Here is a 26,966-nt window from a genome sequence, read left to right on the forward strand (position 1 = left end):
ACCAGACTGATTTCCAAAGTGGATGTACAAGCTTATATTCCCACCAGCAGAGGAGGAGGGTTCTCGTTTCTCCACATCCTCTCCAGCATGTATTGTCTCTTGAGCATTGATCTTAGCCATTGTGATGGGTATAAGATGAAATCTCAGGGTTGTTTTTATTTGCATTTCCCTAATGAGGGAGGAGGTTGAGCATTTATTTGTTTCTCTGTCGTTTGATATTCTTCTATTGAGAATTCTCTGTTTAGCTCTGTACCCCATTTTTAATTTGATTTCTTGATTTGTTGCTGTTTAATTTCTTGAGTTCTTTATATATTCTGGGTCTTAGCCCTCTATCAGATACAGGATTGGGGAAGATCCTTTTCTAGGCTGTCATTTCATTTTGATGACAGTGTCCTTTGCTTTACAGAAGCTTTTCAGTTTCATGAGGTCCCATCTCTTGATTGTTGATCTGAGACGCTGTGCTGTTGGTGTTCTGTTTAAGAAGTTGTGTCCTGTGCCATTGAGTTCCAGGCTCTTCCCCACTTTTTCTTCTAATGGATTTAGTGTGTCTAGTTTTATGTTTATGTTTTTGATCCACATGGACTTTAGTTTTGTGCAGGATGATAAATAGGGATCTATTTTTTTTTATTTTTTTAAAATTTTTTAAAATTTGTGTTTTTTCTACATGTTAGATATCCAGTTAGACCAGTACCACTTGTTGAAGATGCTGTCTTTTTTCAATTGTATGGTTTTGGGTTCTTATCAAAAATCAAATATCCGTAGGTGTGTGGGTTTATTTCTGGGTCTTCTGTTAGATGCCATTGATCCACCATTCTGTTTCTATGCAAGTATCATGTACTTTTATTACTATTGCTCTGTACAGCTTGAGATCAGGGATGGAGATACCTCCTGATGATTTCTTGTACAGGATTGTTTAGGCAATTCTGGGTTTGTTTTTGTTTTTGTTATTCCATATGAAGTTGAGAATTGTTCTTTCAAAGTCTATAAAGAATTATTTTGGTATTCTTCTTGGTATTTTGAAGGATGGTTTTTATCACTGTATGTTCATGACCAAATGCCATTCCAGCTCAAATGTTGTTAGCATCTTAACTGTGAGCCTCAGCATCATACTGATTGTCTTAAATCAGCCTCACTTTTCACCATAGTCATGGGCTTAAGAGTGATTGTGATCTTGAGGTTAGCAGAATTTCTTAAATTTCTGGGATTTTTTTACAACATAGGTGGGGTACAGGAAGTTTTTGGTTACATAAATGTTGCAATTAAAAGGCCCCTGTATACTCTGCTGCTATACAGATGGTTCACACACTAAGTCTAAACTGTCAAGGTCAGCAAAATCATGAGCTGAAAACCAGAACTGAAAATTAAAGTTCCCCAAACACAGAAGATTCAAGAAAAAAAGCTCATGTACAGTCCCTAAACATAGTATCATGAAGTATCTCATCAAGGATATCTTCCCCTCCATGGTGCATGTGGTAGTTATGTAAGGGCTAAGCAAACTCCATTTTGAATTAGAATTCCGTTTTCTAAAAGAATGACCCTCCACTCACCCAGTTGCAGGAAAAACCATGGGATGTACAAACATGTAACCACCAAGCTGGACCAGATGTTCCTAAAGATATCCTTACTTCCCTCAGCAACTCTGCCAGATGTTTCCTATAGATATGCTTACTCCCTTTAGCAACTCTCCTAGATGGCACCCACCAATAGCATTAAAGGTCACCTCTCTTGCTCAGCCCTTACCCAATGTTGTAATGCCAAGGCTTGGAATCCCCCACTTGAGGTTGTTTTTTTCCCCTTTAAAAAGTCTGTTCCCCTAGACTTGAGGCCACTCTCCTAACCTGCTGAGACAGGGGTGTTTTGTTGCCCAAGTTCAAGCTCGCAATAAAAAGATCCTCATGTGTTTTGCAATGGACTCAACTCAAGGTAGTCTTTTGAGGTCTTGTGTATCGAGCACAACATACTTGGGAGCTTGTCAGGGATCCCCAAGAACTCCCCTCCCCCAGGATCCATCGAGCCAAAGGATTGGAACCCCAGGTAAGCGCTTTTCTCTTGGCCAAATTCTGTGTCTCTGTTCTGTCATTCTGTGTCTTTTTGAGATCTCAAGGTGGTACACAGTGGGTGGCCAGGGAGCAGTCATGTTGATATACACTAGCTAATGAGCTGGCCAACTGCAGCCACGAGGATCTGGAAGGTGTCCCAGATCCTGGTGGGGACAGGGCTTCCCAATAGTACTGTGAGGGACACGGGGTTCCAAGTCTGTTTGATAAGTCAAGAAAAATGTGGGTCATTCCCACAGAGAGAGGAATGCCACCAACATACTCTTCTGGGGTTCTTACCCTCTCACCTGACAGAATCTGTTGTTTAGCTTTGTGTTTGGCTGGCTGGCTGGCTGTGGCGACTGTTCTCATTTCTTTGGACTGGAACCGGACAATGAATAACATGGGGCAGAAGCCTTCTAAACCCCTAGACTTAATTCTTGTCCATTTAAGGGAGGCTTGACCATGCTCCACAGGCTCTGATGATGTGGCAAGGAGGCGCCAAGGGATGGCCACAGCATGCAGAGCCCCACGCTTGGTGTCTCTGTCACTGCTCTCTGGTCTCTGGTCTGGAGGAATCACAGGACACCATTCCAAGCTCTGTTGGTAGTTGGGTGGAGCCAGATTTCAAGGAGGGCCACCCCTAATGGAACAGGACCAGGACTGAAGACCCATCGAGAGACAGGCCACTGTTCCTTTGGTTTTTTTTCTTCTTCCTTTCTCTGTGCACACCTTGCACCAGTACACTGTTTTCTTGTGTTGTTCTTTTATGGTTTTGTTTGCTTATGATGGTTTCAGGAGGCTGGTGACCAACCAGCTGTGTATCAGTGTGACTTTGCCTGCCCCATGCTCTCAGCACTGACAAGAGTGTGGCAGGCAGAGCAAGCTCACCCAGGCCAATGGGCACATTTCCACCTGGAGGGCAGAGGGAGGGAGTTCTTACTGCTTTGAAGAGCTCCACTTGTGCAAGCCTGCCTTCTGGGAAGGGAAATGGCAATGGTAACTTCCACCATGGTGGTGCCCATTACTCTTTCAGGGTCAGCATGAGAGGGTAGAGATGAGGAGGCAGGCCAAGGCATGGCTGCATAGTGTGACACCCTGGGAAATACTTCCAGCAAGTTCCAAACTCTCACGCAGATTTAACTGATAACAAAGTGCTTGAAATTATGACTGGATGGAGTAAGAAAATTTTTGTTTGTCTGTCTGGCCATTACATGTTTATCTCTGATTGATCTTAAATGGTTAACATACTCTGTATGTCTTATAGATTGACAGTTACTGGATATGTTTAAAGTTTAAATTCAAATTCTTGTTTAAAACATATATATGTGTGCATGTATGTGTGTTTGTAAGATCTATAGAAGCGCAGATGTTTTTAAATAGCAACCATGTGGTCTGCCATGTGATGTGTGTGTCTCTGCCATCTTGAAATTGCCATGTGGTATGGGGTAGGGCAGAAAAATTACAAAACCTCCTAGTCATAATGAATTTTGTTTATCATCCTATTTCCTTTTAGACTAAGAAAACAAGTCTCATTTTAAAATTGGTATTGATTTTAGAGATTAAATTGTTAACACTGGTAAAATTTGGTTCTCACTTTTAAAATTATGGTTATGCTTTGTGACTTCACTCCTAAAAAAGGGTACTTTATTTTAATATTGCAAAAACAGATTTGTTTTAAAAATGTGTTTAAGGCTATGAAACATTTTAAAGTTCATCAGGTATGTAATAATGCCTGTATGGATTTTATATATATATATATATATATATAAAATTCAGGGTTGTATTTTTTTTGCAGCATGCTGTATGTGTGATTCAGCCCTGGTTTGTGAAGTTCTATTCGGACTAACATGCTCATTAGAAGTGTGTGCCTGGCTGCCAGTTACTGATTGGATTAATGCTGTTTCTTTCTGGCTGATAAGTTTGGTTATGGCCAGAATAGTTCAAGTACAGTTTTAAAATTTTTCTATACTGTTCTGTTATGTAGTTGATTCTAAAACTTATTTGATTACAATGTTAGAACTTGGTTATGGGAACTGTAAATGCTCCATAGTGCTATACCGTGGGAGGTAGTAACACCAGCAGTGACACCTAATGGCAAGCCATTAACAAGTCCAGGCCTGATTTAACCCACTCCTATTGGTTATGTTACAATGCAAAACCTCCCTATTATAAAGGGTGTCACCACCACAGGTAACTATACTTCCTCTGATAACCATAGTCTGTGCAGATGGCAACAATCCTCCACAGCCAGACTCACACTCCAATCAATAACAGGCCAGAGAACAGGGATGTGCATAGATAATGTTACTAAGGAATATAAAGAGTTTTGTAATCTAACCCAGGACCTCACTGATTCTGAAAAGACTAAGTTTCTGATCCCTCCCGCCAATACCTGGTAGGCTTGTTCAACAGGATTGAATTCCTGCACCCACAGCCAGCTTTTATAGTCCCCTGGCCAGTTCTGCATCTTGGTGCAGCTAGTCCCCCACCTAACCTACCATAGTGGAGAAGACTTTGCTTCATTCTGGGACTCTCCCTCTATCCTAATAAACCTGCATGTCAGAACAAAAAGAGAGCCCATCTCTACCCTAACATTGGCCATCATCTTGGGGTTAGAGGCTGCAGGGCCTGGGACAGGAATCTCTTCCTTGGCATCCCAAGATTAATGTTATAACCAGCTTAGAGAGCACATAGATAAAGACATAGACAGACTGGAGATTACTATCTCCCACTTACAAGACTCACTGTCCTCTTTGGCAGAGGTCATATTACAAAATAGAAGGGGGCAAGACCTCTTATTCTTACTTCAAGAGGGACTCTGTGCGGCCCTTAGGGAAGAATACTGTTTTTACATGGACCATTTGGGTATAGTCAAAGATTCTATGGCTAAGGTACAAGAAGGCCTAGACAAAAAAAAAGTAAATGAGAAAAATCCCAGGGTTGGTTCCAATCATGGTTCAGTACCTCACCATGGCTAACCATTCTTGTCTCTACCTTGCTTGGTCCCCTTCTAATTCTCTTGCTTTTATTGACCTTCAGGCCCAGTATACTTAATAAATTACTACAATATATTAAACAGAGGTTACGCACAAGTCAGCTCAAGGTTATGAGAACCCAATATCATTAAGAATCCCATGATTGGGCCTCTGAAGTCACTATTAGAGGGGGAATGTAAGGGCTAAGCAAACTCCATTTTGAATAAGGGTTCCATTTTGTAAAAGGTACTGACCCAAGAATGACCTTCTACCCACCCAGTTGCAGGAAAAGCCATGGAATATATAAACATGTAACCACCAAACTGAACCAGATGCTCCTAAAGATATCCTTAATTCCCTCTGCCAGATGTTTTCTATAGATATGCTTACTCCCTTTAGTGACTCTGCCAGATGGCACCCACCAATAGCAGTTAAGTTCACCTCATTTGCTCAACCCTTAACCAATCCTGTAACACCAAGGCTTGGAATTCCATGCTTACAGGTTTTTTCCCCCCATTAAAAACTCTGCTCTCCTAGACCTGAGGCCGCTCTCCTAACCCGCTGTGACAGGGGTGGTTTGTGGCACAAGTTCGAGCTCATAATAAAAAGATCCTCATATGTTCTGCAATGGGTTCGACTCCTGGCAGTCTTTTGGGATCTGGCAAATTGGGTACAACAGTTTCAGGGACCCAAGAGACTGTTAGTAGCTGTATATGCTCTGTGCTCTATTAGCAGATGGGTACTGAGATAGATCATCTTACAGGGTCCACAGAGACACTAAAACAGATTAGTTACTACTTAAATCCAGAGACATCTGTCCCATGTGTGGGTATCAGTTTCAGTTTGAAAGTCACACTGTAACCATCCCTGGAGAATAGCACCAGTAACCCATGCAGATAATCAAAGGCATTATCTACATCTCAGAGTGGACTGATTAACAACTAAAATATTGATCTGAAGCTGCATTTTCTCCTTCTACATGTATCTGTTCACTTTCTGTTTTTATACCTAAATAGTTGGCCCTGTGTTTATCTGGTTGATTTAGCTGATAATTTTGAAAGATTTAAGCCCAGCCACAAACAACCCCACTTGCTCATCCTCTGCTGTTTGCTGTGTACAGTATGGTAGAGGACCTGAAAGGAAATGCCCAAGAACAGAAAGAAAAAGTTGCATTGTGGACATTGAATTTTGTACCAACATAATCCAGTAAGAACTCATCAAGGTCTCAAGGAGCTACAGTAGTAATTAGGAGGGTGATACTCACATTTATGTGATGTTCTTGTTTTAGGCATGACCTAAAGAACCTTCCTCACATACTTCCACACCTGAAGTCCAGATTTCAGCACATGAACATTAACAGTCAAGCTTGTTGTGTGAAACTCCTCCTGGGGAGCTGAGAACAAACGTCTTTTCATGCTAGATATTGAATTGCTGATAGATCAAAGTGAGGAAAACATCAAAGTCCAACTTGGGGAACCAACATGTCTCATAGAGTTATTTACAGAAACGTGAGTTTGCAGTTGTTTACAGGAACAAAAAACACTCAATGACTGTTCATTAGTCAAATTCTACTATAGAATGGGAGACAGCTCACAAAACTGGAAAACCAGGAGTGCCCTGAGAAACCTAAGAGTTACTCAGCAGTTTGGAGATCATCCTCTCTAGGCAGCACAGCTGCCAGAGGACAGCAACAGGAACATCTCAGGACAGAATTGTTTCGAATTGCTGTCAGATGTAATGGTGTTCAAGAGGACCGCGGTGTTTCTGGGTTGACTAAGAAGTGAATGTGACCATTACAAGACAGAAAGTCCCAGAAGAAGGAGCTTTGGGGAAAGGTTCCCAAGACCTGGCCGACCCACTGAGGGTTGCTCACTCCCACCCTAGCCTGTGTTGTGCTTTAAGTTGCTTGTTATTTTGTTCCTTGGACTTCCTCATTCCTAGACAAGGCAGCCCCTCCTCCTCAACACTCTGTTTCTAAACCTCAGTATTTCTTCTTCCTCAACCCTTCTTTCCTGACCACAGCTCTTTATCTGACACTGTAGATTCTGTCTTAATGTGCCAGTTACTCATGCTCACAGGAAGACTCTCACTAGCTTCTGTTTAAGACAGACGGGTAACATTTATTACTGTTCAACCTCAAGCAGGGCATAATCTCCTTGTTCCCTCCATTAGAGAAAGATGACTCTATGGTCTTTTTATTATTTATTTATTTATTTATTTATTTATTTTAATTTTTTGCAGGGTAACTGATCCAACAGTCTGGTGACATGGAGAAATTTTAAAATCTGAGTTCAAATCCTCACAGTAAAAATCAGTCCATAGATTGGATGAACAAAATCTAGAGATCAATATAAAAGCTGTATAGAAACCTGATATTTTATTATCTAATTAAAAACAGAATTTAAAAAGTGTTCCAACAAAGGTGCCTGCATAGATGGATAATGCCTGGTATCAACAGGTTAAAAACTGGAACTTTTAGTTTCATGTATGGAACATTGCCCTGAGTCAAGAAGGCCCCATAACTACCACTGAAAAAATCATTTTCATATCCCATAAAAAAAAAACCCTTTGCTGAAAATACCACATACTTTGCTTGCAACTCATGGAGAAAAAAAATGAAAATGAGCTGAAATTGTCTTCCGTTTTAAAGCTTCATCATCTGCAATCTGTTGTGTAGATTGCTATGGAGGAAAGCCATCTATGGTCCTACCTTAGCCTAGATCCTGTAATATCTACCTGTACCATCTACCTACTTGTACAATAGTAGCATTCCCTTTAAGGGAATAGCTAACTGTTTTCTTATGGTATACAATGTCTGTTTCACAGGAGAGCATCCACGAATGATAATGTATCCCAGGTTAAAAATCCACTGCTAGAGATACCATAGGTCCTAAAAAGGAACCTTTTTACTTTTACTCTTATTTTGCTAAATTGACATGAAGTCAAACTGCCTTCTAGTTATGTTTATATGAACAGATTAGTACTGGTCTCAGCGTTAGTCATATATGTTTCTATGTGCAATTGGCAAAAGTTAGTTGAGAATACAGAGTCATAATTTGTCAAGTGCTGTTGAGTGCTTGAAACTAGGACATCTCTATTCCCCTCTTTATGGTTCAGGAAACATTAAAAAAAATGTGGGATGAAGAGAAGTGCTTTGAAAAACTGTCTCCTGAACATAATGTCATCTTGTACTAATGAACTCATAGTAAGTGTGGTTACCTGCACAGGTCTCTCACAAGCCTGGATTGCCAACATTTAAGAATTGTTAAAGGAGGTGTTCATGAGGTTTATATCAGTTACTCTTTTTGTTACTGAGTTAGAATACTGGGGAGGGGGCCACTTAAAGGAGAAAGATTTTATAGCTCACAGCTCCAGGATACAGTTATTCACGGTGAAAGAAAACAAGGCAACAGAAACTTGAAGCAGCCAGTCACATTTTTTCCACATACAGGAAGCAGAGAAGGATAGATGAATACATGCTGGTGCTCATATCACTTTCTGCATTTCATACACACCAGTTCCACCTTGTCCCCAAAGTGGTCATACCACAATTAAATGTGATTTTCCATATCAAACAATGTAATCAAGATAATGCTCCAGAAACATGTTCAGAGACTCAGGGATGGTGAAGGCCAGGCCAGGCTCTCCATAGCTCTGCAGGCCTGAGCACCTTAAGTCTTCAGGATCAGCATCTTTTTCTTCATTAAGTATTATCTCATTTAGGACATTTGTCTGAGTTCCCTGTGTCTTCAGATCCAAAAGTCAACACTCCAGTTCTTACCCAATTAACAAGAACAAGAGCCTGTCAAACCAGAGTGTTCACACTTGACCTTAACAAAACAGCAGGAAAATATAAGACCAGGGCCTCCTCTTCATGGATCTCAAGAATCCAAGAATCAACTCAAGGTAAAACAAATCTAGATTCATGAGAATGCAAAGATATCTCACAATTTGACAGTATCCAGCCTCCCCATACAGAACCATGCAATAAGGACAAAAGTTGCAATTGCTGCTATGATCACTGCCTTTTGTTAGCCCAGCAATGAAATTGGCTGACCTTGATACATAGGAAGAGGCTGGGACTCCAAGGTGCCCATGGAAAGGATTATGCACACCAGTAAGCAAATGTCACAGACCAGGTCTTATTTAAGAAAATGATATTTCCAAACTACAACAACAGTGTCCATCAAGATAGTTCCATTAAGCATCTAAAAGCAAGTTTTTATGTATTAGGAGAAACCTTTCAATGAATATATGATAAATATATACTGGTTTGAGCGTACATCATTTATATTCAGTTATTTTCATCCTGGAATCTGGCTTTTGGTTACAGTTGTTGTTGTTTTTTGAGAGGAGGCCCTGGTCTTATATTCTTTGTAACAAAAAATTCATATTAACAACAATAAAAACCAGGGGCTTATAATGCACCATGGGGAATATGATGATTTATAATAAAGAACAGCATTACATGAGAATGAGGACAAACAGAAGAGACACAGTGGTGAGGACCCAAACCTCACTGATGGAACATGTTTCCTTACACGATGGATTGAGAAGAGAAGAGGGGGAAAATCTATAAAAGTTCACAACAAGCTAGAATGAAGGCACAACTTACCCAGACTTATGGGATACAATGAAAGCAGTGCTAAGAGAAAAGTTCATAGCACTAAGTGCCTTCATAAAGAAATTCAAGATATCTCATACAAACAACTTAGCAGCACACCTGAAAGCACTAGAAAAAAAAAAAAAGCAGACACACCTACTGGGAGAGGTGGAGTATATGGCTGGAAATAATCAAACTCAGGGCTGAAATCAACAAAATAGAAACAAAGAAAACAATTCAAAGAATCAATAAAAGCAAGAGCTGGTTCTCTGAGAAAATAAACAAGATAGACAAACCCTTAGCCAAACTAAAAGTCAGAGAGACACTATCCAAATCAGCAAACTCAGAAATGGAAAAGGGGACATAACAACAAATACTGAGGAAATTCAAAGACTCATTATGTCTTACTTCATTAGGTCCACAAACTTTGAAAATCTAAATGAAATGGACAACTTTCTTGGTAAGAGCCTTAAGGTGGTGGTGAGGGAGCCCTCCACCCCAACATTTAGACCTTTTCCTTCACTGAAAACACATTTCCTTCCTGGATCTTTTCTCACAAATGATTCCCAACATTAAGCACTGGATTTTCTGGTAAAACATAGCAAAACTCTTGAAAGGAGAGGAGAACCTCCCCTATTAGTGGACTTGGGGAGTGGCATGCAAGCAGAGGGAGGAGGGAGGGTGGGATTGGGATGGGAGGAGGGAGGGGCTTATGGGGGGATGCAGAATGAATAAAGTGTAATTGATGAAAAATTAAAAAAAAAAAAAAAAAAAACTCTTGACATCCTCATCCAGCTCAGCAAACTCAAAAAACACTGCATCTCCATGTCTGATGTCAAAATGCTCTTCAGATCTCCAACTCTCAGCCTTATTGACTGCAATACACTTCTTTCTCTTGGGCTGGTTCCACTCCCTGTTAGATTTCCTTGGCAAGTATCCCAGGGCTTTGGCATCTCTAACCTCTTGCAATCTCCAAGGCAATCCAGGCTTTACCTTCAGATTCACATAATGGCCTCTCTGTGTCTCCATGTAGGGACACCCCACCACATGCCTGGCCTCAGCAGCTTTCCTTAGTCATGGAGGGAGATTCCATAACCCCTTTCTAGGACATCCAGGACACTCCTGTCATATATTTAGTCTCAGCGACTTTCTTAATCACTGAGAGATTTCCATAACCCCTTTCTTCTATTCTTCACTCCAAAGCCAGAGTCACATGGCTGAAGCTGTGAAGCTCTGCTGCTTGCTGTGGCTGGGAAATATTCTTCTTGTTCTATTACATCTTCACCAGCTTTCTGGTTTTGATAATTTCACTTGAGAACTGATTCTTTTCATCCAGTTTCTTCTTACTATTTCTTATAAATGCACATTATTTACATCATATAACTTCATGAGGCTCTGGTATGAACCCTTTTCCTGATGTAGAGGGCTTCTTCCTGGTTTGTGGCTTAATTTCTTCAGCTTGACTATCTGAATTCAGCACTTCTGGCTAAGAAACTCCTTAGGAACAGAATGTATCTGATGCCAGAGAGCTCAGGTGGAAAAACTTCTGTGGTTCTTCCTGAGTAGCAAGCCCATGATATCAAAGTTCTGAGACAAGCTAGAGGATCACCTCCCCCCAATGTCAGCGGCAAGATTGGCAGGGCTGACAGATTAAGTTTTCTGCAGAGTTTTTAAAAAGAAGATGACAACCTGATAAATGGACCAACACCTCCTGATTTATACTCCAGAGTTGGGATGTGAAAAAGACACCTCAGAGGGAAGGTAGTCTCCTGAGGAAAGAACCTTATAGTGGGGACTCTGGATTTTCTCTTCCCTGTCACCATCAAATTCATGGAGTCATGGCACCCTGACCAGCCAACATGGGTCTGATAATAAAAGCAATACCTCCCTGCATGGTTCTGTTGAATGGGTGGAAACCAATTTTGTCAGTGAGAGAGAAAGATGGAGAGTGCTGGTGAGCCATGAAAGGGAACATCACCAATGAAAATCACTTGGAGATCCCTAAGGGAATTCAGAATCAAGAACCCTGGAGTGCCCCAGCCCAGGCAACAATGGGTACTCCTTCTTAAATCAGTGACTTCTTAGAGTCATCCAAATCTGGAAACAGAACCAGAGCTCATACTTTAGGCCACCCCAAGCATAAGTGGGCAGAGGCAAGAGTCATGATGACTTATAGTAAAGAAGAGACTGACAGTCAATAACTATTGACCTGGATTTCCCCCAAAAGGGCATTCTCTGAAATAGAAGATCATGGTGAGATTGATTATGCCAAGGTGGGCCTCCTTCAGATTCTCTCTTTGTATGCTGGATGTATCCAGCCTCATAAAGACAACAATACTTTTGTTGAATGGAGTTTTCCCATGGTACACAGCCTCTTTCCAGCTGTTATATTCTATGGTGTTGACAGTGGCTTTTCATCACCCTCCAATTGGATGACCTAGTCTCTTTCCCCCATGAACTTAGAAAAGGCATTAGTACATGTGCTGTGCTACTCTCTGAATAAGAAAGAAGGAGAGGAGGACCTCCCCTGTCAGTGGACTTGGGGAGGGTCATGTGTGAAGAAGGGGGAGGGAGGGTGGGATCAGGAGGGGAGGAGGGAGGGGCTTATGGGGGGATACAAAGTGAATAAAGTGTAATTAATAAAAGTTAAATAAAAAATAAAAAAAGAATTCAAAAATCCAAAATAATAAGACACTTAAAAAATTGAAGATGGTAGTGTAATTAAAAAAAAAAAAAGAATTGGAAGAGGTTTGTGTCTGTAGCTAAGAGTGATTATTCATTATACAGATAAAGTGCTGGAAAGCCACAAGCCCAACCAAGTAACATGATTCAGTGTGTGCATAAGAATCAAAGAGAGCCAGGTGACAGTTTGTGCATGACTTTAATACCAGCATACAGGAGGCAGGGGAAGGCAGATCTATTTCTAGTTCAAGACCAGCCTAGTCTACATAGCATCCAGACAGCCAGAACTACACAAAGAAACCCTGTCTTGAAACACAAAAAGGAAAGAAAGAAAGAGAGAGAGAGAGAGAGAGAGAGAGAGAGAGAGAGAGAGAAAGAAAAGAAAAGAAAAGAAAGAAAGAAAGAAAGAAAGAAAGAAAGAAAGAAAGAAAGAAATGATAATAATGGCTTAAATGATAATAATCCCTATAGGCTCACATATTTAAACACTTGGTCTCCAGTGGGTTGAAGGGTCTGGGAAAGATAAGGATGGGTAGCCTTTTTGGAGGAGGCCTTTCATTAGGGTCAGGCTTTGAAAGTTCAAAAACTCAAGTCATTCTCAGTATTCTCTCTCATCTTCCTGCTTTAATGTCAAGATGTAAAAGCTCTCAGTTCTTTCTGCCACCATGTTTTTGCCTTGTAAACCTCTGAAATTCCAATGCAAATTAAACATGTTCTTTTATAAGCTGTCTTGATTATGGAGTTTTGTCACAGCAATAGAAAAGTAACTAAGATGTTTCATATATTTGATCCAAGTTAGAGGAGATTTTTCTGTAACTAGATGATGATTATCCCAGTTTATGACAAAAAGACACAGGGTACTGGGGTCCTTGAATGTAGAGATTGCATTAGTCTGGGAAAGTGAGAGCCTAAAGTTTAATAATGAAATGGTCAAAGAACATTTATCCCTTAAGAATTAGTTGGTCAAGATACAAGGGGACCAGGGGACCTCTAAAAGTGATGGCCAAAAGTAAAAATAGAAAAAAAATATGGTGATAAAATCCTGGGGACCATCATCCTTACCACTGAGAAACTCTGGGTTACTCTGGCTATCATGGGCAAACAAATTTAATTCCCTGTGGAACTGACTCAGAAGAGGATTATTTATTTTCAACTGTTTTTATAGTCATCTTTTCTGTTTTCAAAACTGTTACTGAAGTAAAAGGCAGAAGCAAGTGATGTTACTTTATCCTATTTGTACCTTACCCATTTTATTAAACTCTTATGAATTTCTAATTAGATCCAGTTTTCCATTCTCTTTCTAGGAAGAATTATAATGCCCAAATTGAGCATCATCTTAAGGTTTGGATACCCAATGATCAACATCTGTCTCCAGAGGAAAATTATAACATCTCTGACTCAAATAAGAAACTCATTGGGTCTGATATAGAGATCAATATAGAAAGGCCATAACTTTAAAGTCCAAATTCAACTAAGAGATCCTCAAAAACTCCTTCATAGAATCAGAAAAAAAAAATCAGAAAGTAAGCAAGGAAGAAATTACAATTTATAATAGTCCAATTTATACGATAAGGATACTGTATTACCACACATCTTATCAGATCTAAAACTCACAAAAGCATACTATTAACTCATGACTTGAAAGGAAGTTGTGGTTTCAATACATCCCCTAGTGACAAATTCCATATACTCTTCTTATAAAATGTTTTGTTTGTGGGTCCGAGCGTTTTACTGCTATTGCTATGTTGAAGTAGGAGGAATAGTAGCAGTGCAGTACTAGTCATATCACCGTCATTTTTGAAGCCTGAGAACATATCTGTAATGTATTATAATCAGATTAATCCATGGCCTCACTTAAAGTTCAATTTTGTGCATGATGAGAGGTCAGAGTTTAGTTTTGTTTTTCTGCAAATTGAAATCTGTGTTTACCATCATCACTTCTTGGTTTGTCATTCTTCAGGGTACATATTTTCACATCTTTGTCAAGAATGTTTACAACTTTGTCAAATGTGTATCTTTGTCAAAATTAGAATCATTTCTTTCATTCCATTTATCTATATCCCTCTTGTGCCACTACTGTGCTGTTTTGATTACTATGGCTCAGTAGCATAATTTGAAATCAAGTATGATGAGACCCCCTATACCATTCATTTTGTTCTGGGTTTATTTGGTTATCCTTGGTCTTCCATTGAGTTTCTATACAAAAGAGACCTGTCATCCATGTACATGACAGGTCTATCCATCTTAAAGTGTCTCTTGTTTACTTTCTTTAGAGAGTTGAAGTTTTCATAACAGAGGTCTTTCAATTCCTTCATTAGGTATATTTCTATACATTGTGTTATTTTTGTCAGACCACTGTAAATGGGGTTATTTCTGTAATTTTTGAAAGCTTATTTGTTATTGATATATAGTAAGGCTATTGGTTTTGTAAGTCAATTTTATATATTTCCACATCAATGAAAATATTGATATTTATAGAGGGTGTCTAGTAGAATCTTTGGGCTCCTTTCTGCATTATTTTATATATCATTTGTAAATATAAATAAATTTATTTTCCTTATTTGCATCCTTTAGCAATATTGTATTAAATTGGGAAGAATAGAAAGCATATCCTCTAAAACTTTAATGAGAAAATGGCATCTCTCTTTCACTCTTATTTGATATAATTCTCAACATTTTAGCTAGAACAACAAACAAAAAACATACAAGTAAAAAAGGAAAAAGTCAAATTAGACCTATTTACATATAATATGATCCTATATTTAAATGATCCAAAAAGCCCACCAGAAAACACTTGGGTCTCAAAAACATTTTCATCAAAATAGCAACAGACAAAAATCACTATTTTCCCCAGATGCCCCTCAACTGATACAGAAATTGTGGTAAATCAACACAATGGACTATTACTCAGCAATAAAAAACAAGGAAATCATGAATTTTGCAGGTAAATGGTGGAAACTGGAAAAGATCATCCTGAGTGAGCTATCCCAGAAGCAGAAAGACACACAAGGCATATACTCACTCATATAGACATATAATATAAGATAAACCTACTAAAATCTGTATACCTAAAGAAACTAATCAAGAGGGAGGACTATGGTTAAAATGCTCAATCCCCATCCAGAAAGGCAAAGTGGATGGACATCAGAAAAAGGAGAAAACAGGGAACAAGTTAGGAGCCTACCACAGAGGGCCTGAGAAGCTCTGCCCTGCAGACTATCAACGCAGATGCTGAGACTTATGGCTAACCTTTGGCCTGAGTGCAGGGAGTCTTATGAAAGAAGCGGGAAATAGTAAGACCTGGAGAGGACAAGAGCTCCACAAAGAGAGCAACAGAACCAAAAAATCTGAGCACAGGGGTCTTTCCTGAGACTCATACTCCAACCAAGTGCCATGCATGGAAATAACCTAGAACCCCTGCACAGATGTAGCCCATGGCAGTTCAGTGTCCAAGTGGGTTCCATAGTAATGGGAACAGGACAGTCTCTGACATGAACTGATTGGCCTGCTCTTTAATTACCTCACCCTAAAGGGGGAGCAGCCTTACCAAACCACAGAGGAAGACAATGCAGCCACTCCTGATAAGACCTGATAGACTAGTATCAGAAGGAAAGAAAAGAAGACCTCCCCTATCAGTGGACTTTGGGAGGGGCATGTGTGGAGAAGGGAGAGGGAGGGCAGGATTGGTAGGGGAGGAGGGAGGGCGCTACAGGGAGGATACAAAGTGAATAAAGTGTAATTAATAAAAAATTAAAAAGAAAAGAAAAGAAAAAAAATCACTGTTTTCTATGTACCAATATATAAAAAAGAAAGAAGAAAAATGGATGTAAATATATTAAAACAAATAAGTTGATGTTAGAAAAATGAACATATCTTTTCACTCATGTGGCGGTCCTACACTCATGGAAATTGTCCATCTCTAGTCTGGACAGTGTCATGACCCTCAAGAGAACCACATGCAAATTCCTCATTCACTTCTGTCACACTCTCCTCGGATCCTGCTTTCTGCCTGTCTATCCTGGATGTGCCATAGGGCTGTACTTACCCAATAAGTGTCACTGTGTGACCCACTCTTTCACTGAGCACATTTCAAAATCATCCATATTTTAATACATAGTAGTGTTTGTTGTATAAAATCATATTTTCTTGCTTTATGACAATACTTTAGCAGTTTCTGAGACCCAGAAACCAATGTGTAAAACAGGAGACAAACAACTCTTTATCCTGATGAGACTTTATGAACAATGGTATTTACCCAACTCACTGTGAGAACCACGAGGGGAGTGAAGAGGCTGGAACTTCCTCTATAGCAACTTCCTCTTTTCTGATCCCTGAATGAAACTGACTGGTTTGGGCGGGTATAAGGGGAGAACTTGGGACTTCCCAGGAGCCCAGCTATCTCTGCTCCCTTTGTCTCTCGGTTCAGTTTAGATGCTCCTCATCTAAACTGAACATCTTTGTATTCGTACACCAAATCTAAAAAATTTTTAATGAAAATTTTTAAAGCCAAGTAAGAATATAAATAAACTGAGTCCTTGGGATAGAGCCACACTGAAGAAGTGAGCATCCCAGGCCTGAGCAGAGGGGAGGAGCGACTTGGGGTGCCTACTCAGCAAAGAGCATGGGCTGCTCTAAGTGAAACTCAGCATGATTGCTGGGTTCACGTTTTACACAATACATTTATTCTGGAGTTTAATCTTTGATAAATTAGCAAAGGAAATTAGCACAGAAAAACATATGTGTTGCTATACTAGGAATGTAACCACCACTTAGGTGGGACAGTGGTAACAGAACTGCAATAATAGAAAACTTAAAAAACTTCTGTAGCAGTCTGAACACAAATGCTGTGTGCATCATTGTTCTAAATGGTGTGTGGATTTCCATGTGTGCCCAACATAATAAAACTAAGTAGGAGAACACATTTATGATTGAGCAGGTCAAAAAAAATAAGTGGTTTTTTTTTCTTGTCACATTTAGGACATTATAAAGGTGTTTTATTTACCCTTATTAATTCAAGGATGCATCTGTGAGAGGCATAAATGTATTAGAAAATACGATGTAGATAGCAGGAAGAGATGGTGAATTAGGAAGAGTTTGCTTTGAGGAAATAAACTGAGTTTGCTGTAAAAAAGAGAGAGAGAGAGATTAGATTAGCTCAACTGACTATGAATGTCAAGATGAGATGATGTGAAATATTCCAAGAAAATGGAGCCCTGTGGAAGGATTTAGCATCATGGATGATGAGGACCAGAGAGGGTTTTTCCAAGAGGCTCTGAAGCTGTGAAAGTAACAAGCTTGAGTGGTGACAGGTGCCTAGCATAGGACAGAAGGAGGTTGATGTGACAGTCACAACAGAGCATCTTGTGTCACACTGAGCCTTGACTGTGCCAATGCGCAAAAGACAGAAATATCCCAAAGTAAGACAGTTTGAAATTGATAGATAAGAATTAAAGTGGAAGGATGGGGAAGCTGTGGGGTTCACTCTCTTCCTGGCCGACTGAAAGTATGGGGAGATTTTCACAAGGCCTAGCTGACTCACAGGGGAAAGCTCATCTCTCTCATGCACTGGCTGTGGTTTTGTTTGCTGGTAATTTATGTCATCTTCTGATATAAAAAAGAGCTAATATATAAGATATATAAAGAACCCAAGAAGTTAAACATCAACAAACCAAGTAATCCAATTTAAAAATGGGATACAGAGCTAAACAGAGAATTCTCAATAGAGGAATATGGAATGGCTGAGAAACACTTAAAGAAATGCTCAATGTCTTTAGTCATCCAGGAAATACAATCAAATGACCATGAGATTCCACTGTACACCCATCAGAACAGCTAAGGTTAAAAACTCAAGTGACAACACATGCTGGAGAGGATGTGGAGAAAGAGGAACCCTCATCCACTGCTGGTGGGAATGTTAACTTGTACAGCCACTTTGGAAATCAATCTGGTGCTTTCTCAGAAAATTAGGAATAGTACTACCTCAAGATCCAGCTATACCACTCCGGGGACTATATCCAAAAGATGCTCCACCATACAGCAAGGACACTTGCTCAGCTGTGTTTATAGAAGCTTTATTCACAATAACCAGGATCTGGAAACAACCTAGATGTACCTCAACTGCATAATGAATACAGAAATTGTGGTGCATTTACACAACGGAATACTACTCAGCTATTAAAAACAAGGAAAATCATGAAATTTACAGGCAAATGATGGGATCTAGGAAAGACCATCCTGAGTGAGGTAACCCAGAAAAGAAAGATACACAGAGTATATACTCACTCGTAAGTGGATATTAGTCATATAATATAGGATAAACATACTAAAATCTATATTCCTAAAAAAGTTAAACAGCAAGGAAGACCCTAGGGAAGAGGTTTAATCCTCATTCAGAAGGGCAAATAGTATAAACATTGGAAGTGGGAGAAGACAGGGAACAGGACTGGAGCTTCCCACAGAGGACCTCTTAAAGACTCTACCCATTAGGGTATTGAAGCAGATGTTGAGGCTCATAGCCAAACTTTGGGCATAACACACGGAGTCCTATGGAAGAAGGGGGAGATAGAAAGATCTGAAGGGATCAGGAGCTCCACAGGAGACCAACAGAGTCAAAAATCTGGGCCCAGGGGGATCCTGCAGAGACTGATGAATCAACAAGGACCATACATGAAGAGGACCTAGACCCCTGCTCATGTATGGGTGATGTAGATGTAGCCCATAGACAGCTAAGTCTCCATGTGGATTCCCTAGTAAGGGGAGTAGGGGCAGTCACTGGCATGAACTTGGTTGCCTGCTCTTTGATCACATCCCGCCAGCAAGGTGGCCTTATTAAGCCACAGAGGAAGATGATCCAGACAGTCCTCATGAGACCTGATTGGCTAGGATCAGATAGTAGGGGAGGAGGATCTCCCTATCAGTGGACTAGGGGAGGAACATAGCAGGGGAAGTAGAATGGGATGGGGAGGAGATAAGTGAGGGGGCTAGAGCCAAGATACAAAATGAGTAAATTGTAATTAATAATAATAAAGAATATTTAAATTATATATTTAATTGAATTAGAATTGTATCACTTTCTCCTCCATTTTTTCCTCCAAACCCCTCCCTTTTTTTAATTCTTATTGTTATACACACACACATACACACACACACACATGCACACATGCATACATGTACACAAATATAAACACTGTCACACGAGTCTGGGTTTTGTGGTTATGTTTGTATAAGGATCCATGGCTGACCACTCTGCATTGAACAGTCAATAAGTTATATTTTTCTCTGACTCTATAAAGGGAAACCCCACCTCTTTACCCCTGTGCATCTAAACCTTCTCACTTTTGTTCTTCTCTCAGTCACTTTCTCCAGACCACAGCTCCTCATCTATCACTGCAGATTCTGTCTAAATGCTCCAGGCACTAATGGTCACTGAGGATACTCATTGCTTTTTCTTAAAATATGGGGTAACATTTATCAATACTCAGGTCACAGCCTCCCTTCTTCCTCTCTCAGGCTACAATGATGACATCCTTTATTTCAGCATAAATATTCAGGTCAGCCAGTCCAGTGACACGGAAGGCTTTAATCTGGCATTCTAATGCCTCAAAAAAGAAACTAAGATACAAGATTCAGTGTGGTGGTCATAACTCACTGATGTCCCAATTCTGCACTACCACCTCTGCAAGAGGACATGAGAAGCTATAGTGCATTTTGGGAGGAAATGCAAATGATCACAAAGACTTACATGATGTGAGAATACTGGGTACTTGGGGAGGTCTATATTCAGGGAAATTGTCCATCTCTAGTCTGGACATTGTCACCACCCCCAAGAGAAACACATGCAAATTCCTCATTCACTTCCATTGCACACCCTCCTCAGATCCTGCTTTCTGCCTTTGTGGGTCTGTCTATCCAATGTGTCATCGGGCTGTAAGTGTCACTGTGTGTCCCACTCTTTCACTGAGCACCTTTCAAAGCCCACCCATATGTTAATACATGACAATGTTTTGTGTATAATCATATTTTCTCGCTTCATGTCAATACTTTAGCTGTTTCTGAGATCCAGAAACCAATGTGTAAAACAGGAGACAAGGATTCCCCTGATGAGACTTCATAAACAAGCGGTGTTTTGCCAGCACACGATGAGAACCACTGTGGGAAGAGGTTGGTAATTATACCATAGCAGCATCCTCTTCTCTGGTCCCTGAATGGAGCTCTCCAACTTGTATGTAATGGGGGAGGTTGGGACTTTTCAGGGACCCAGTTATCTCTGCTCCATCCATCTAGCCCTTTGTCTCTTCACTTTGGGTGTTCCCTATTCCTTCTTTCAGGGCTTCAAATACCAATCTCTGAGTTACTGAGAAGTATCAGGACTTGGTAAAGTTATGATGCTCTTCTTTTCTCTCTTCGACAAAAATAATGAGTTTCCTCTTTTCCCCCCGTGTTGGGCTTCTTGGACATTGTTCTGACCATGTAGTGGGTAAAGAAGACCACACTCTCTTAGCTAGGTAGGTCCTGTGCAGAATACATTTACATCAACTATGCTTGTTCAAACCTCTGTGACTCGCAGACTGTATTAGAATACATGACTGTGAACTATGATATGCTTTCTTCTTGCACAGGATCAAAGTCTGAGGCTTTCAGACTCTCATAAAATCATGAAAGAATCAGGAACATCTTTGAATGGAGGAAAGTATGTGGAATGTGCACACAGTCTTGTTCCATTTTGGAAAGATCTGGTCAAATACTAGAAAGAAGCCAATAGTGTAACCAGACAATCATGTCCTAATAGTGACTACATGTTAACCTAACCCATGAGGCCAACATCATAATCTAACACCAACCTCAAACATATGCATTATAAGAAAACAAAGTATACATGACTATCTCCTGTAAACATAAATACAAAATCCTTAACAAATATCATTCATACACCACGTAACAAAATCTTAGGAAATGGCAGTTTATCCCATAAGATTGTGATCCCACAAGATCACTATTTACCCTGTTATATTAAGCTGGTTAAACAAGTCAAAAAAACAGAAGAAGAAGAAAAGAGGAAACAAGTCCGGAGCCTGCCACAGAGGGCCTCCGAAAGACTCTGTCCTGCAGACTATCAATGCAGATGCTGAGACTTATGGCCAACTGCTAGGCAGAGTGCAGGGAGTCTTATGAAAGAAGTGGGAAGTAGTAAGATCTGGAGAGGACAGGAGCTCCACAAGGAGAGCAACAGAACCAAAAAATCTGAACACAGGGGTCTTTCCTGAGACCCATACTCCAACCAAGTACCATGCATGGAGATAACCTAGAACCCCTGCACAGATGTAGCCCATGGCAGTTCAGTGTCCAAGTGGGTTCCATTGTAATAGGAACAGGGACTGTCTCTGACATGAACTGATTGGCCTGCTCTTTGATCACCTCCCCCTGAGGGGGGAGCAGCATTACCAGGCCACAGAAGAAGACAATGCAGCCACTCCTGATGAGACCTAATTGACTAGGATCAGAAGGAAGGAAAAGAAGTCCTCCCCTATCAGTGGACTTGGGGAGGAGCATGCGTGCAGAGGGGGGAGGAAGGGAGGTATTGGGACAGGAGGAGTGAGGGAACCACAGGGGGGATACAAAGTGAGTAAAGTGTAATTAATAAAGGATTTAAAAAATACCAAAAAAATATTTTCCCACTTCAGAATTAATGAAAGGTTTGATCAGTGTCCCCCTCACTTGAGACTAAGCATCATGGGTAAATATATATAGATTTATATATATATATATTGGAATATATATATATAATGGAAAATATTCTTGAGACCCATAACATCTGCAGGTCTATAGTTCACAGCATTAACAGAGAATTCTGTCTGGTTGGGGTGAGTTACAGTTTCAGACATGGAGAGCATTGGTTCTCCCCTTTGACATAATTGTCCATCAGGCTCTATAATTATCAGAGCAGTGTTATAGGATTTTTCTGAAGGCAAGACTGTGACAGAGAGCTCTCCTGGAAGGAAGAAGGGGAGCGTGGGGAAGGTTTTGCACTTGTTCTGACCTGAGACCTAACCATGGCTGAAAGATGAAGTCTTTGTCTCTATTTTCTCTGACCTTTTCATTTCATTCCCTCCCTCATCTCCATCTCTCTTGCTCCTTAAGAGTCTCATCCCTTATCACAGCTGTCACCTCTCTGGCTCTCCTCACAGAGTATGTACAGGATTTGGGTCCCTGTTTGAACCCGGAGCTCTTTATCTGCAATCAGAAGTTCCAGTGGGCTGACTACATGTGGGAAAGACCATGTGATCTGTTTATGTAACAGGCCCTGTGCAACAGCCAAAGGGTTGAGGGGAAGTCAGCAAAAGAGAACCCAGCATGGACCTGGCAGCCAAGGCACTGGAAGAAGTCACTTCATGGGACTTAACAGTTTCATCACAGATAATTCCCAAGGAACCCAGGAGGGTAGGTTCTCACAGGTGACAGTGGTTTCTAGACAGCTCTGGAGAGACTATGACCTGAGGGTTGGATTGATTTATGCACAGTAATCTGCCACCACCCATTATGCTCTGGAAGTGTTGCTGCCGTTCACACTCTGGGAGTCTGATTTAGAAGTAGCGCTTAGCACCCATTCCCTTGACAGCAGAGCTCATGGCATAGAGATTAGGGTGTCAAGAAATGTCTGAGTCATTGATGGGGCTGTCTCACCTGACACATGTATTTCCAGGGGGTCACTGGGCATGGACCACTTCCATGGATTTTTTTTTTTTGTAGTAGCCTAACATCTGAATGTCCCTCTGTTGCTGGGGGTCATAGGACCCACAGAAAACATGGCTTGTAAATGCCCAGTAAAAACATACTGTGAGTCAAGGGTTCTGGAGAACTTGGGTTCTCCTTCCTTGGTCAGAATTTAAACCCGTCATATCTCTGCCATGAGATACATTGAAGAGTCACATTGTCTCCTGAGTTCACAACAGGGCTATCCAGGACTGACAATCTAGGTTTCCTGTAGGGGTCTCCTAGGAGAGACAGAGAGAATGTGTTAATGGATCCACAGCTTTCCCTCTGTGCCACAGTGATGGGTTGTGATAGGAGGGACACCCTTTTCCTAAGGTTAGAGCCTAGGGCTGGAGATCCTAAATATGATCTTCTGTGCCATCACCAGCTGCAGGAGGGCCACTATGCTCTGATAAACCACCATGGATTTCATAACAGCATATAACCCTCAAAGGTACTGTTCAGGAGAGAAACTCAGCCTTGCTCCTAGCCTCCAGCAGAGTCTATTTGCACCAGTGTTCTGTGCTTCTCTTTTTGGTATACACTGTACTTGTGAGACCATGAGGTGTCCTCACATAAGATAGTCGCTTTCATACCTCTGAGGAACAAAAAGTATGGCTGAGTCCTGTGGGTAGCTTCGGGGTGAATCCTTACAAAGAAATCAGAGGATTAGTCAAACGTCTACCCATGCAGTTGTCACTGTTTAGTCTTGGAGCCCTCTTGGTTTCTCCAGGATTAATTCACCTCTGATATTCTCCATCCCATTGCTCATCTTTTAGCCAGCCCCTGCTTCCAAGTGAGGTGGAAACACCTGGGACAGCAGGGAACACTCACTTGCCAGCACTGGAGACCTGAGTCCCAGAGTCAGTCCTAAAAGAGAGTTACTTGTGAATTTAAACCTCACTGACCAGATCCTCCCATCCCTAAACACTCCTGAATCCCCTGAACTTTCCTGAAGCCCAGTCAGCCCTGGACTATGGTGCCAAGCCTCTTCAAGACAATAGTATCTCCTACCCCTCTTCATATCTCACCCAGACAGAGCATGGCTGTGAAAGTGAAGATCATGGTATCTCTTCACAGGAGCTCCAACTGAGCTTATGCACAGGCAACAAGGACAGGGTGTTTAAGCCTTTGGGGTCTAAGAATAACCCCATCAGTTTGTTGAAAGGTCAGCAACCCCACAGAAAAGGGAAATGAAAGCAGCTGGCTTCACCTCTCAGGCAATTTCACTTGGACAGACTCCAGAATCTGCAGTCACTTCTCACAGAAATTTCACCTCCCCCTATACCGCTCACATCTGCCTGATGTGGCCTCAAAGCAGTGAGGACCAAAAAGCAGCAGCCCACAGAAATAATGCCTCCTTTCTTTAAAGGCCCTCTTTCAGTTGAGAATGGTTGAGGGCAAGTGATATCCCTGCACAAATGCACCATCTGGCTCCCTTCTGTCTTTCCACCCATCTGTCTGCACAGCACTATAAGGTCCTCATCATAGCCATTAATCTCACCATCCTGTGGATACTTCATGAACATCCAGGTTGGTAATGTAGGGCAAACACAAGCAGCAGGGACACACTGAGCTCCTGACTGCAGCTCACATGGAGCTTCATCCTGGGCATGGACACAGAGGAGAACACAGAGACAGGGAAGGAAACATAGCTGTTGTCATGGTTCTGGGTGTGGGTGTCCCCTTAAGAACAGCCCCCAGCATGGAACTACCTCTCTTTCCTTAGCAACTTCATCCACTTCCATCTCTCTGAGGACAGCCTTCAGAACTTTTCTGGCCTTTCTGCTGTTGGTGTTCTCTGGAGCAGAATTCCTCATGATGGGATCATGGCTGATACCTCTTTATGATCTACATGTTATGCACCAGTTAGAGCACTATCACATCATCTCTGAAGTTCCTCGCTTGGAACTTTTTATTTGTGACCACTTCACTCCTTAAACTGTTTGTGGTGTTTTGGTGTCTAAGATATTCAGAAGTTCAGCCATCACTGATTCCTAGCCTAGGGTACAACATGTGTTTGGAACATGAATATTCACACTATTGCATAATGTATGTGCTGAGTGATTGTATGTGTTTCTCTCTACTCTGAGAACTTACAGATAGTCCATTATGATATGTGTGAAATCTTCAGATCATCATAATCAGGGGAAGAAAAAAGAAACAAGATCCCTGAATGAAGAAGAACCCATTTTACAGAACACAGGACAGATCTTGGAGGACAGTGGATGTAGTAAGTTGTATTAATGTAATTAAACATTAATTCTGGGTTCTGGGTACATGGCTCAGTCTAAGAGTCCTTGCTACACAAGCATGATGATCTGAGTTTGAATTCACAGAGTTCATGTAAAAAGCCATGTATGGCCACACAAACTTGTAACTCTAGTGCTGTCTAGGATAGAGATGAAAAGATTGTTTAGGCTTCCAGCCCAGTTCCAAGTTCAGTAAAGAACCCTGTCTTTAGAGCTCCACAAGACCAATACAGCCAAAAAATCTGGGCCCAGGGACCCAGCAGAAACCAACCAAGGACCATGCATGGAGAGAACCTAGACACCTTGCTCAGATGTAGCCCATAGGCAGCTCAGTCTTCATGTGGGTTCCCTAGTAAGGGGAGCAGGGGCTATCTCTGACATGAACTCAATTACCTGCTCTTTTATCATTTCCTCAAGGTGGAGTGACCTTGCCTGCTCACAGAGGAAGAGGATCCAAGCAGTCCTGATGAGACTTAATAGGCTAGAGCCAAAAGGCAAGGGAGGAAGACTTCCCCTTTCAGTGGACTAGGGGAGGGGGTGGGGGAATAGGAAGGGAGAGGAAGAAGATGAGGGAGGGGGATAAAATCAGGATATAAAGTGAATAGAAAAGAAGGAGGAGAAGGAGAGAAAGAGAAAGAAAGAGAGAGAAAGAAAGAAAGAAAGAAAGAAAGAAAGAAAGAAAGAATCCAGACCAAGACACAGACCCTGCACGCCAGCTTCTCCATTTAGTAGAAGAGACCCCAGCTCTCCGGGAACAGTTTTATGGTTTCCCATATGGGATAAGAACCCTGGATCTTCAGGTCTGGAGCTCATGGAAACAGCTGAGAATATGTCTTTTGATTTTTTTATTAAATTTTTTATTTTTTACATTAATTACATTTTATTCACTTTGCATCCCACCTGTAGCCTCTTCCCTCATTCCCTCCCAATCCTACCCTCCCTCCCTCATCTCCTCCCATGCCCCTCTCTAAGTACACTAATAGGGGAAGTCCTCCTTCCCTTCCATCTGACCCTAGCTTATCAGATCTCATCAGAACTGGCTGCAATGTCCTCTTCTGTGGCCTGACAAGGCTGTTCCTCCTTCAGAGGGTGGGGGGGGATTAAAGAGCCAGCCACTGAGTTCATGTCAGAGACAGTCCCTGTTCCCCTTACTAAGGAACCCACTTGGATACTGAGCTGCCATGGGCTACATCCAAGCAGGGGTTCTAGGTTATATCCATGAATGGTCCTTGGTTGGAGAATCGGTCTCAGAAGATACCTCTGCGCCCAGATATATTTGGTCCTTGTGGAGCTCCTGTCCTCTCCAGATCTTACTAACTCCCCCTTCTTTCATATGACTCCCTGCACTTTGCCCAAGGTTTGGTTATGAGTCTCAGCAGCTGCTTTGATACACTGATGTCTTTTGATTCTAAGATTTTTCTTTCCTTTGCATTGTGGAAGAAGGTTCCTGATACATGTCTTCAAGGGAAAACCTCTATTCAGTAGCTAGTTATAAAATGCTGATCCTGCTCTCCATCCATTCATTTGCTTGTGTATTTTTGCTCTTTTACTAGGCAACTACTGTGTCAGGTGTGGAGGTCATGTTGGGTTACAAAGGCAAGAAAGCAGACTCTGTGTCCACTATTTTCAGCTGAGGGCAGATTTGGATGAGTTGGCATGGGGTATA

General features: G+C 41.2%; 1 long non-coding RNA gene across 3 annotated transcripts; it reads left to right on the forward strand.

Annotated features, from left to right (window-relative positions):
- The first annotated feature begins 1,836 nt into the window (after positions 1–1,836).
- On the forward strand, positions 1,837–26,966 carry LOC132647194 (uncharacterized). 3 transcript variants are annotated; one of them, XR_009585507.1, is made up of 4 exons: positions 1,837–2,034; positions 22,597–22,736; positions 25,142–25,281; positions 25,718–26,966. It is a non-coding gene; the product is annotated as an uncharacterized LOC132647194 (long non-coding RNA). The 3 variants fall into 3 exon arrangements; XR_009585505.1 differs by lacking the exon at positions 1,837–2,034 and adding an exon at positions 19,768–20,459; XR_009585506.1 differs by lacking the exon at positions 1,837–2,034 and adding an exon at positions 19,768–20,459 and having other exon boundaries at positions 25,151–25,281.

The sequence above is a fragment of the Meriones unguiculatus genome, chromosome 14 (assembly GCF_030254825.1).
Source record: "Meriones unguiculatus strain TT.TT164.6M chromosome 14, Bangor_MerUng_6.1, whole genome shotgun sequence".
Taxonomy (NCBI): domain Eukaryota; kingdom Metazoa; phylum Chordata; class Mammalia; order Rodentia; family Muridae; genus Meriones; species Meriones unguiculatus.